Source organism: Bidens hawaiensis, unplaced genomic scaffold (assembly GCF_021521415.1).
Source record: "Bidens hawaiensis isolate Kalapana, Puna unplaced genomic scaffold, B.hawaiensis_p1.1 tig00005080_1, whole genome shotgun sequence".
In the NCBI taxonomy this organism is placed as follows: domain Eukaryota; kingdom Viridiplantae; phylum Streptophyta; class Magnoliopsida; order Asterales; family Asteraceae; genus Bidens; species Bidens hawaiensis.
In genome coordinates this window covers 1-11,092 of record NW_027491324.1, presented here as the reverse complement: position 1 = coordinate 11,092, position 11,092 = coordinate 1, and the positions used below count along the sequence as shown (strand labels likewise).

General features: G+C 35.9%; 1 long non-coding RNA gene across 1 annotated transcript; it reads left to right on the top strand.

The window, feature by feature from the left end:
* Nucleotides 1-10,550: 10,550 nt before the first annotated feature.
* On the top strand, nt 10,551-11,067 carry LOC143628871 (uncharacterized). The gene is made up of 3 exons (XR_013152830.1): nt 10,551-10,618; nt 10,803-10,945; nt 11,017-11,067. It is a non-coding gene; the product is annotated as an uncharacterized LOC143628871 (long non-coding RNA).
* The last annotated feature ends 25 nt before the right edge of the window (nt 11,068-11,092 follow it).

Here is an 11,092-nt window from a genome sequence, read left to right as displayed (position 1 = left end):
CGCGCCAATCCCTTTCAACGCCTTGTAATATGGCTTCTCGATGTGCTTTCTCAAAGTAGAGTTGGAATCGTGCTTTAATATTGAACCACATAGTTTGCAACGAGCCTTTTGATAACCTTCGTCATCCACAATCAAATCCCAATTCTTCCATACGTCTTGGTTGCGGTTATGGTTGACTACCGTAACAACCCTTGGGTCCTCCGTAACAGGAACGGGGGCAACAAAAACACTCTTCTTAGCCTTGTTGTTAGTTTTTTTCATGGGTGCCATAATAATATTTATTGGATGGTCGGGTAAAGGAACGGGTTTGCTAAAGGAGTAGTATTGTAGTTTGTTTTTGAGTTTGGTGGTGAAACAAGTAATGGAAACAACTTATATATAGGTTTGGCCCAAAAACCGGTTCCAACGGCTATATTACCGTTGGAACCGGTTCCAAACGATCTATTGTCTTAAAAACCAGTTCCAACGGCTATATTACCGTTGGAACCGGTTCCAACGGCTAATTGGTGTCTAAAAAAACCGGTTCCAACGGCTATATTACCGTTGGAACCGGTTCCAACGGCTAGTTTGACTTTTGTTTGACCCTTCAAAAAAACCCGTCGGAACCGGTTATTCCGGGTACGAACCAAACCGGTTCCAATTAAGAACCGGGTAGGAACCGGTTTGGAACCGGTACAGACATATAAATATTAGAACCGGGTACGATTTTCGGGTACAAAAATACCCAAACCGGGTATTGTTCCAACCGGGTTGGAACCGGAACCGGTTCCGGTTCGGTTCCACCGGTTAGGTTCCGGAACCGGTTTTTTTATGCACGTCTAAAATGACTACCATCATGAAACCTTAACCTTAGTGGGCCAAACCCGGTTAGAGATTACCTCTACACCCCCCAGCCCATTAGGCATTAGTTAGTAGACAATAATATTGTAATAAATACAACCCATTATAATAAGTAAAAGTCTTACCTTTGGTATAGCACTCTACCTCCACAGTTTTCATTATTCACGTTGACTTGCTTATCTCACCGAAACACCACTGCAGTGTTTTGAAACCCGAACCGGACCGACCGGTCTGACCGGGACCCGCTTTAAATGTCGGTCCGGTTCATGGTATTTAGCCCGTTTTCTAAAAACCCGGCCGGGTTTGCCGGTTGACTGTCCGACCGGACCCGGTGATCCGCCGGTTCAGCCAGTAAAAGCACTATTTTTTATATTTTCTTCTAGAAATCTTCGACTGTCTCTCTTCTAATTAATCTTCTGATAGACTCTGACCTTCATATCATCTTCATAGCCTTCGTCTCCCTCTGCTTATCTTTGAGACTTAAACATGAGCTTCTAATAAAATGTGTTATCTAGTCAAATTGATGATTCTATTGCTTGAATAAAACAATTCTGATTTGCTGGAAAAGATGTGCTTTGAAGAAAGGGGTAGGAATTCAGATTTGTGGAGAAGTTGCTGAACCGTCACATTCCTTTTAATGTTCTGCCTCTTTTTATAAATATAAACTAGGGTTAAGTACAAGCAAAAAGTTTAACTTTCCTAGGAAGGCCAGGAAAGAGGGTACTTTTGTCCTAACAAATTAAACCCTACATCTCTTTAAAAAAACCCACTTTACCTCACCACCCTAACAATCGTCCAGCCCCCACTGTCACTATCACCACCACAACCTCCTACTCCTGCAACGACTCGCCAGAGATACGTCACCAACATCGTTGTCGCATCAATGCCTTTGAACTCCATGGCGTGAAGCTCAAGTGAATCATCAACTACCGTTCAAACTCAAATGACAGAAATTCAAACGCCATGGCATATGCCAATCACGGCGGCGTTCGTTTTCTCCGGTCAATTCACAAAAACACACATCGGACATTCCCTTACAGGAAGCCTAATCAGCGTTCTCGTAAAATAGTCATTGCAATATTAGCCACGTTATGCTCTCTTTCCCTGTGACCGGCCGATGTAGACGGCGGAGAGCGCCGAAGTTCCGATAACGGAGCCGGTTTTTGGAAGAGGTTAATGTATTTGCTGCAACTTTATAACATAATTACGTATGTAGTGGAATGGGTAAAGTGGGATTTGTAACACACAATTTATTTAATCGAATTTCAATGGATGGCCTGTGTTGATGAGGTAACAGTGGCCGGAAATTTGGGAGCTGGAAAAGGGTTTTAGGATTAGAACATGTTTAGAGTTTTAGGTGAGATAGAAAACTAAAGAAAAAACATAATATAAACCCCAAAGAAAAACGCAATGGAAAAATATATATAATAATAAAACTATTATGAATCACTACCGACAACCTTGCCGACAATATTGTATGACACCAAATTTCAAAGGCCAATTATATGACCTTGTCTACCAATTATACAATCTTGTCTTCTAAATAGTATAGTTGGTTGTAATATATATATCATATAAATGTAAGGGCAAGGTATCTACATAAGCATCATAAACACTTCTTTAATTATGTACATTAGATATATATCTATGCATATACATATACTAACTAATATACTGAGTAATAGCAATAAGGTGTATAAACATTGTTATTAAAATTTGATAACTATTCTAACTTTTATTTATATATGCACACTAATATCTCATTTAGAAGTTAGATTTATATACACTAACAATTCTATTCTTATTATTGTGCATACTAATTATATATATTTTATAAAATAAACTGTATTTAATATCTTATTTATTATCTTACTTTAAAATAATTAATATTATATATTATATATATACACACACACAAACGGTAATGTTACCGTTATAAACGGTAATATAACCGTTATAAAAGGGTTATAAATTTTCACTATAAATAACCAATCAATAACCCCATTTCATTTACAACAAACATTCTTCTTATTAAATTTATCCAAGATAAAATTCTCAAAATGATTCACCCGGTTTTGATGTTGGTCACTATAATGCTTATACTACTTCTCATTCTAATTTTTAATCTCCCATCTGAAGATTTCGGCATTTTCTTTTTCTTTTATATGTTTATAGCTCTACCAATGTATTGTATCTCATTGTTGATTGATATATATGGATTCTAATATTTATCTTATTATTTACTCTATTATATTTAGCAACAAAATGTCAAATATAGCAAAACTCGAATTCCCTGCAATCAACATTTCTGGAGAAAATTATATGTCTTGGACAGCAAATGTCAAAAGACATTTAAAATCTATGGATGTGTTAGACGCAATCCAAGAATACAATGATTGCTCTGACCAGGATAAAGCAAGAGCTGATGTTTTCATCCATAAACATATTGATGAATTACTACAGCATGAGTATTTTAATTATGATAACCCATATATGATATGGGAAGATTTGAAAAGCAGATTCGGTCATCTAAAGGAAGTTTTACTTCCTACTTCTAGAGATGAATGGAACAGTCTTAGGTTCCAAGATTTTAAGAGGGTAAATGATTACACCTCTGCTTTATACCGAATTTGTTCAAAGCTAGAATTTTGTGGGTATCCCGTAACAGAGGAAGAAAAGTTAGAGAAAACTTTCTCCACGTTTCATGCATCAAATATAAACTTGCAAACACATTATCGTTTGCAGAATTTTAAGAGATACTCTGATCTAAATGCATTACTCCTTGTAGCAGAGAAAAATAATGAATTATTGATAAAAAATCATCAATCTCGTCCCACGGGTTCATTAGCAATACCAGAAGCACATGTTGCTCACAAAAGTTCTCATAAAAATTCTGATCATAAATGGGAACAAAGTCGAGGACGAGGCCGTGGACGTGGACGTGGTCATTTTGACAAAAGGCATTTTACTGATAGTAAGCATCCAATCAAATGGAACAATAACTCTTACGGTCGTGGTCATGGTCGTGGTCGTGGTCATAACCAGAGAGCCAATAATTATCATGTCCCACACAATACCAATTCCAACCACCAAAATAAATGGAATGAAGCTGGTAGGTCCGAAAACAATGGCACTTCATGTTTTAGATGTGGAAGTACAAACCACTGGGCAAAGGCTTGTCGCACAGCTCCACATCTGTGTGAACTGTACCAAGCCTCTCTAAAAGGAAAAGAGAAAGAAGTGAACCATGTTGATAACTTTAATCATATCAATGCTGAGCTGAGCGTTGAAGACTTTGGGGTAGAACTTTGAAACAAAGTTGCTTGACCACTATAATTAGATGCAGTTATTAAGTGTGTTCTCATTATCTTTAATTATGTAGTTCCTCTTTCATGTACTACTTGTGTTTCAATTAAATAAAGTTCTTATTAAAATATCATATGTCTTCGTTATACACTTATTTTTTTTTCTTAATATTTTTCAAGATTTAAAATGAAAATCACCGGAGCACAAGATCAAACAAATGAAGAAGATATATCTATAGCGGATAGTGGAGCCACGCATACTATACTTAGATCTAAAAAATATTTTTATAAACTGAAACCAACAAAAGGGATCATCAATACAATATCAGGTCCTACAAACTTGATAGAAGGAGTGGGAAAAGCTAATTTAGCATTACCAAATGGTACAATGCTCAAAATAGAAAATGCTTTATTTTCCCCAAAATCAACAAGAAATTTGTTGAGTTTCAGAAACATATATCATAATGGATATGATACTCAGTCAAGGACTGTTAGTAATGAAAAATATTTTCATATCATAAGCAAAGATCAAATATTGAAAAAATTGCCAATGCTTCATTCCGGTTTGCATTATACATATATAAATGTGCCTCAAGCACATATGGCAGTCAAAGAAAATTGTTGCGATTCTGGTATCATAAACTTATGGCATGACAGATTAGGCCATCCAGGATCCACAATGATGAAAATGATCATTGAAAATACACATGGGCATCCACTGAAAGGTCAAAAGATCCATAAAATAGATAAAATGCCTCAATGTACATCTTGTTCTCTTGGAAAATTAATTACAAGGCCTTCGCCATTAAAAGTCGATAAAGAAACACCAATGTTTCTTGAAAGAATTCAAGGTGACATATGTGGACCAATTCATCCACCATGTGGACCATTTAGATACTTCATGGTCTTAATAGACGCATCCAGCAGATGGTCTAATATCTCTTTATTATCGACTCGTAATGTTGCTTTTGCAAAATTTCTTGCTCAAATTATCAAATTACGTGCACATTTTCCGGATTATACCATTAAAAGAGTAAGGCTTGATAATGCGGGTGAATTTACATCACATGCTTTTGATGATTATTGCATGTCTGTGGGGATTGTTGTAGAACACCCTGTTGCTCATGTACACACACAAAATGGCTTAGCCGAGTCGTTGATCAAACGCCTACAGCTAATAGCTAGACCATTAATAATGAGGACAAAACTCCCTGTTTCTATTTGGGGTCATGCAATTATGCATGCTGGATCATTAATCCGCGTGAGACCAAGTGCAAATCATAAATACTCTCCCACACAACTTGTTTCTGGAAATGAGCCAAATATCTCTCATCTTAGAATTTTTGGTTGTGCTGTGTATGTTCCTATTGCACCACCACAACGCACAAAAATGGGTCCCCAAAGAAGGTTGGGAATATATGTTGGATATGAAACATCTTCCATCATAAGATATCTTGAACCTTTAACAGGTGATGTATTTACAGCACGTTTTGCTGATTGTCATTTTAACGAGACAATGTTCCCGACATTAGGGGGAGAAATGAAAAAGCAAGAAAGAGATATATCATGGTGTGTGCCATCATTGTTACACCTAGACCCAAGATCAAAACAAAGTAAGACAGAGGTTCAAAAAATAATACATCTACAAGAAATTGCAAATCAGTTACCTGATGCATTTACTGATATAAACAGGGTCACTAAATCTCATATACCAGCTGCTAATGCTCCAGCTCGAGTTGAGATTCCAAGCAAGCAAAACCATAATAATGCACCTCATGAATCTCAAAAACGTTTAAAACGTGGAAGGCCAATCGGTTCAAAGGATAAAAATCCTCGAAAAAGAAAGGGTTCTGAGAAGGATACTGACCCTAAGGAAGGAATGATTAACAAAACCTTCCCTCGGGAAAGAATAAATGATATAACATTTCCTCAGGAAGAAATAAACGATTCCAATAAAGAATTGTCAATAAACTATGGTAAATCACATATAATGTGGGATCGAGATGAAATGGAAAATATTGATGATATATTTTCTTATTCTGTGGCAAGCGATATCATGGAAGAAAATGATGACCCTGAACCAAAATCTGTAGATGATTGTAAAAATCTACAAGATTGGAACAAATGGAAAGATGCTATGCAAGCTGAATTAAACTCACTAAACAATCGAAAGGTTTTTGGACCTATTGTCATTACACCAAAGTCAATGAAACCTGTAGGATATAAATGGGTTTTTGTGAGAAAACGAAATGAGAAAAATGAAGTTACAAGATATAAAGCAAGACTTGTAGCTCAAGGTTTTTCTCAGAGGCCAGGAATTGACTATGAAGAAACGTATTCTCCTATCATGGATGCTATTACGTTTAGATATTTAATCAGCTTAGCAGTCTCTAATTTAGAGATGCGCCTTATGGATGTTGTCACAGCTTACTTGTATGGATCACTAGATAGTGACATCTATATGAAAATTCCCGAAGGATTTAAGCTCCCCGATGCAATAAGCTCAAAGCCTAAGGAAATGTATTCCATCAAATTACAAAGATCCTTGTACGGACTGAAACAATCTGGAAGGATGTGGTACAATCGTTTGAGTGATTATTTGATAAGCAAAGGATACATAAATAATCTTATTTGTCCATGTGTCTTCATCAAGAAGACAACATCAGGATATATGATCATAGCTGTGTATGTTGACGATCTAAATTTAATTGGGACACAAAAAGAAATTAATGAAGCAATTGCTCTTTTAAAGAAAGAATTCGAAATGAAAGATCTTGGAAAAACCAAATATTGTCTTGGTTTACAAATTGAGCATATGCATAATGGGATACTTGTGCATCAGTCAACTTATACTGAGAAACTCTTAAAACGTTTCAATATGGACAAAGCAAATCCTTTAAGCACACCGATGGTTGTTAGATCACTCAATGTTGACAATGATCTATTTCGTCCTTGCGAAGATAATGAAGAGATTCTTGGTCCGAAGTATCATACCTCAGTGCAATTGGAGCACTTATGTATCTTACTAACTGTACAAGACCTGACATTTCTTTTGCAGTTAATTTATTGGCAAGATTCAGCTCATCCCCTACTAAAAGACATTGGAATGGCATTAAACATATTTTTCGGTATTTAAAAGGAACTGTTGATTTAGGTTTATTTTATTCTAACGATTCAAAAGAAGGGTTAGTTGGTTATGCAGATGCAGGTTATTTATCTGACCCCCATAAAGCAAAATCTCAAACTGGATATGTATTTAAGAATGGAGGAACTGCGATTTCATGGCGTTCTCAGAAACAAACACTCATTGCAACATCTTCAAATCATGCTGAAGTCATTGCATTGCATGAAGCTTCAAGAGAATGTGTATGGTTAAGATCTATGTCACGGCACATATTGATTTCTTGTGGACTAGAGAAAGATCGAATTCCAACTCCTATCTATGAAGATAATGCAGCTTGTGTCTCGCAAATGAAGGAAGGATATATCAAAAGTGACAGAACAAAGCATATACCACCAAGATACTTTGAGTATACTCGAGACCTTATTAAAGACAATCAGGTTGAAATGAGATATGTCCAGTCCAGCAACAACTCAGCTGATCTTTTCACAAAAGCACTTCCCACAGCAACATTCAGGAAACATGTTCATGATATTGGCATGTGCCATGTACGAACAATGTAACGACCTGCAATTTGAGGGGGAGCTATATACTGCACTCTTTTTCCCTTAGCTAAAGTTTTTTCCCATTGGGTTTTCCTTTAGCAAGGTTTTTAATGAGGCAGTACTTCAAGACCCCGAAATTTTGAAATGGTGTCATCCAAGGGGGAGTGTTATGAATCACCACCGACAACCTTGCCGACAATATTGTATGACACCAAATTTCAAAGGCCAATTATATGACATTGTCTACCAATTATACAATCTTGCCTTCTAAATAGTATAGTTGGTTGTAATATATATATCATATAAATGTAAGGGCAAAGATCATCCGAGACACATTCTCATATTTGCTATTATCATCTTTCTTTCATAATCATATTCAATATTCTTATAATTGTGGTGATATTATAACAAAAACACAATAAAAAAACTATATTAAAAAAACAATTTGTAAAACACAATTTATAAAACAAAACAAAGAAAAAACATTATGGACCGTTATACCCATCACACTTCCTTTTCACGTTGAATGATGTGTTGTGGTTCAAATTCGCAATGGGAAAACACAATGAAAAAAATAGAATATTAAAACACAATTGTATGACACGATTTGGTAATAACACAATCATATAATACAATATGTAAAACACAATAAAGAAAAAACACAATGGGACTGGACCATATGATATAACACTATGTTAAACACAATTGTGTTTTCCACAATTTTGGTAAAACACAATGAAGAAAAAACACAATGATCAAACCTATAACACAATGTATAAAAAAACCCAATAATTTTTTTTTATTTTTATATAGAATGGATCATGTTTTAATATTAAGATGGTAAACATATTATATAAATTATATTTATATTATTTATGATGTCATCCGGGTCGAACACCGGTCCGACCTTTAACCTGATAAGGCGTCCGGGTCGACGTCCGGGCCGGGTCTGAAAACATTGCACCATTGGATGTATGGTTATTCTTTTGTGAATTATAATATCTGTCATATGTGGATCTCTAGTCTAGAGATTCTTTCTATTGAATGAATGTCTGTTTATTTTACTACATCATCTATATCACAGGCAACTAACTGTTGTGTATTAACTACTAAAATCCCTCTAAATGCATTTTTACGTGAATAACATTATATATTTTATATGTGACTAGAGATTCACGTATCATGTTTACTTCTCGTATTTGAAATATGAGATGTACGCATTATATATAGTTGAGGACTATGGATTCCCTTTAACTGAATTTACATGTAAAACAATCATATAGTGTCCGATTCAAGATAGTATATTGTTGTGAGGTATAAAAGCGTGTTTTTAAAAGCTGATATGAGCCTCGCCTGGTCTCGAGATGGCCCATGCAAGGGATGTGGCGCTTCAAACAATGGCAGACGAGTGGCATGCAACCTCGTACCGCATCACAACGTTAGTCTAATTAATAAGGTCAAAACAGCTTTGTTGACGTTATGAAAGCAAAAAGTGCTTACATGTTGAACGTACAAAAATTGTTAAGGTACAAATTGTTACAAATATATATAGTTGTTGGATATGCAAGTTGTTAGTTTATATTCATGATGATAAAGTGCAATATAAGACGTCTACGTCGGGCCCCACATTCTATACTCTCCCCTATGATGTTCTCAAAAGCATTAAGAGCACAAGAGGACCCACCCTCTTTAATTATACAATTGATATAATTTTAATCTCATTCAAAGTAAAAGAAGACTCAACCCTTTGTAAACAAGCACATAAACTTTAGTAAGATCAGAGGTTTTATTAAAGTTTCTCTAGGTTAAGCGTATGGTAATTGCTCCTGCCATTACCGGAAGTGATAATAAAAAAGGAAATGTTGTCACTAGAATTGACCACACAAATAGGGGTGATCTATGAACAGTCATTATTCAGAGAGCACTTTTTTCGCAGAGAATTCCCCGTTCCCTCGATAGACCAGCAATGAATTTTTTTCCTTTTTTTCCATTTGTAGCGTATTTTTTGTCTTACATGCTCGTAACTTTTCTTCTATCAGGATGAGGCAGAATACCAGAGTCTATTAACTTTTTATTTTTAGCCCAAGTAGAATTGAAATAAGTAGTTTAAGTGACAACCCAATATTTTTCCTTCAACAAGTGTTGTCATATGCATATGTAACTAAGACACGTCAACGATCATGTTCTCACTTTCTGATAAGTTGATAATGTTTTACCACCAGACATTCTAACCACGTAATGGCACTATACATCTCGTGTGCATCTTATACATAAACGACTACCTCGAGAAGGAAAACTGATCCTAGGTGAGACAAAATCACATCCACTAAAACCTGGATAGTTGAAGGGTAGTTTTGGAATCTGCGAAATCTGGATAACGAGTCGTAGCCAGAAAATCCAAAGGGACCCACCCCATCATAATTCATAAATAAGCAGGAAACCAAAATGTGAGGCTCACAATACCCTCCAATCCTCTTCTCTTCTCTTCTGTTAGACATGCGAATTCTGCAAGCGTCAGCTTCAGCGTACGTGACGTCACAATGCTCAAAGCTTCAATCTATAGGTGTGCTGTGATTTCTTTCTGGCTCTGTTTATTTATTTCTATTTCTATTTCGTTTTTAAGTTTGATTTTGGATGTTTCAAACCGACTGTAATTGTAATTGTAATTGTAGATACCAAGTTTCTACACTCCGCTGCTGATGATATTTATCTCTCTGGAAGAAGAAGAATTATTATACAGCAAAGAGGAGTTTGTTTATCGCGTAGGCGTCTGAATTTTCTATCTGCTAAAGCTTCTTCTCTTGAAGGTCAGTGTTCCTTGTTTGACCTAACCTAATTCATTCTAGTTGAAAATTCACTCTTTAATTTAAGCCTCCTTGACTCAATCCGCACTTTGTGGAACCTCTACAATATCTTAATTAATATATCATAATCCTCGTTAGTTGTAGCTGTTAACCAACTGAGAAAAGCCTTGTCACGTGTCTATTGCAGCTGATGCTTCATCAATGCTGGCTCAAGAAGCTCAATCTGATGTCTTAAAAGCCTTGTCACAGATTATTGATCCAGACTTTGGAACCGACATCGTCTCATGTGGCTTTGTTAAGGATTTGCATGTTGATGACATTTCAGGAGAGGTGTTCTAAAACATCCAGCCACGACTCCCATTTTTGTAAATTTACTTGTGACCTCATACTTTTTATCGCAGGTTTCATTCCGATTGGAGCTCACCACACCAGCATGTCCGATCAAGGACGTGGTAATTGAAACCGACTCCATTCTTT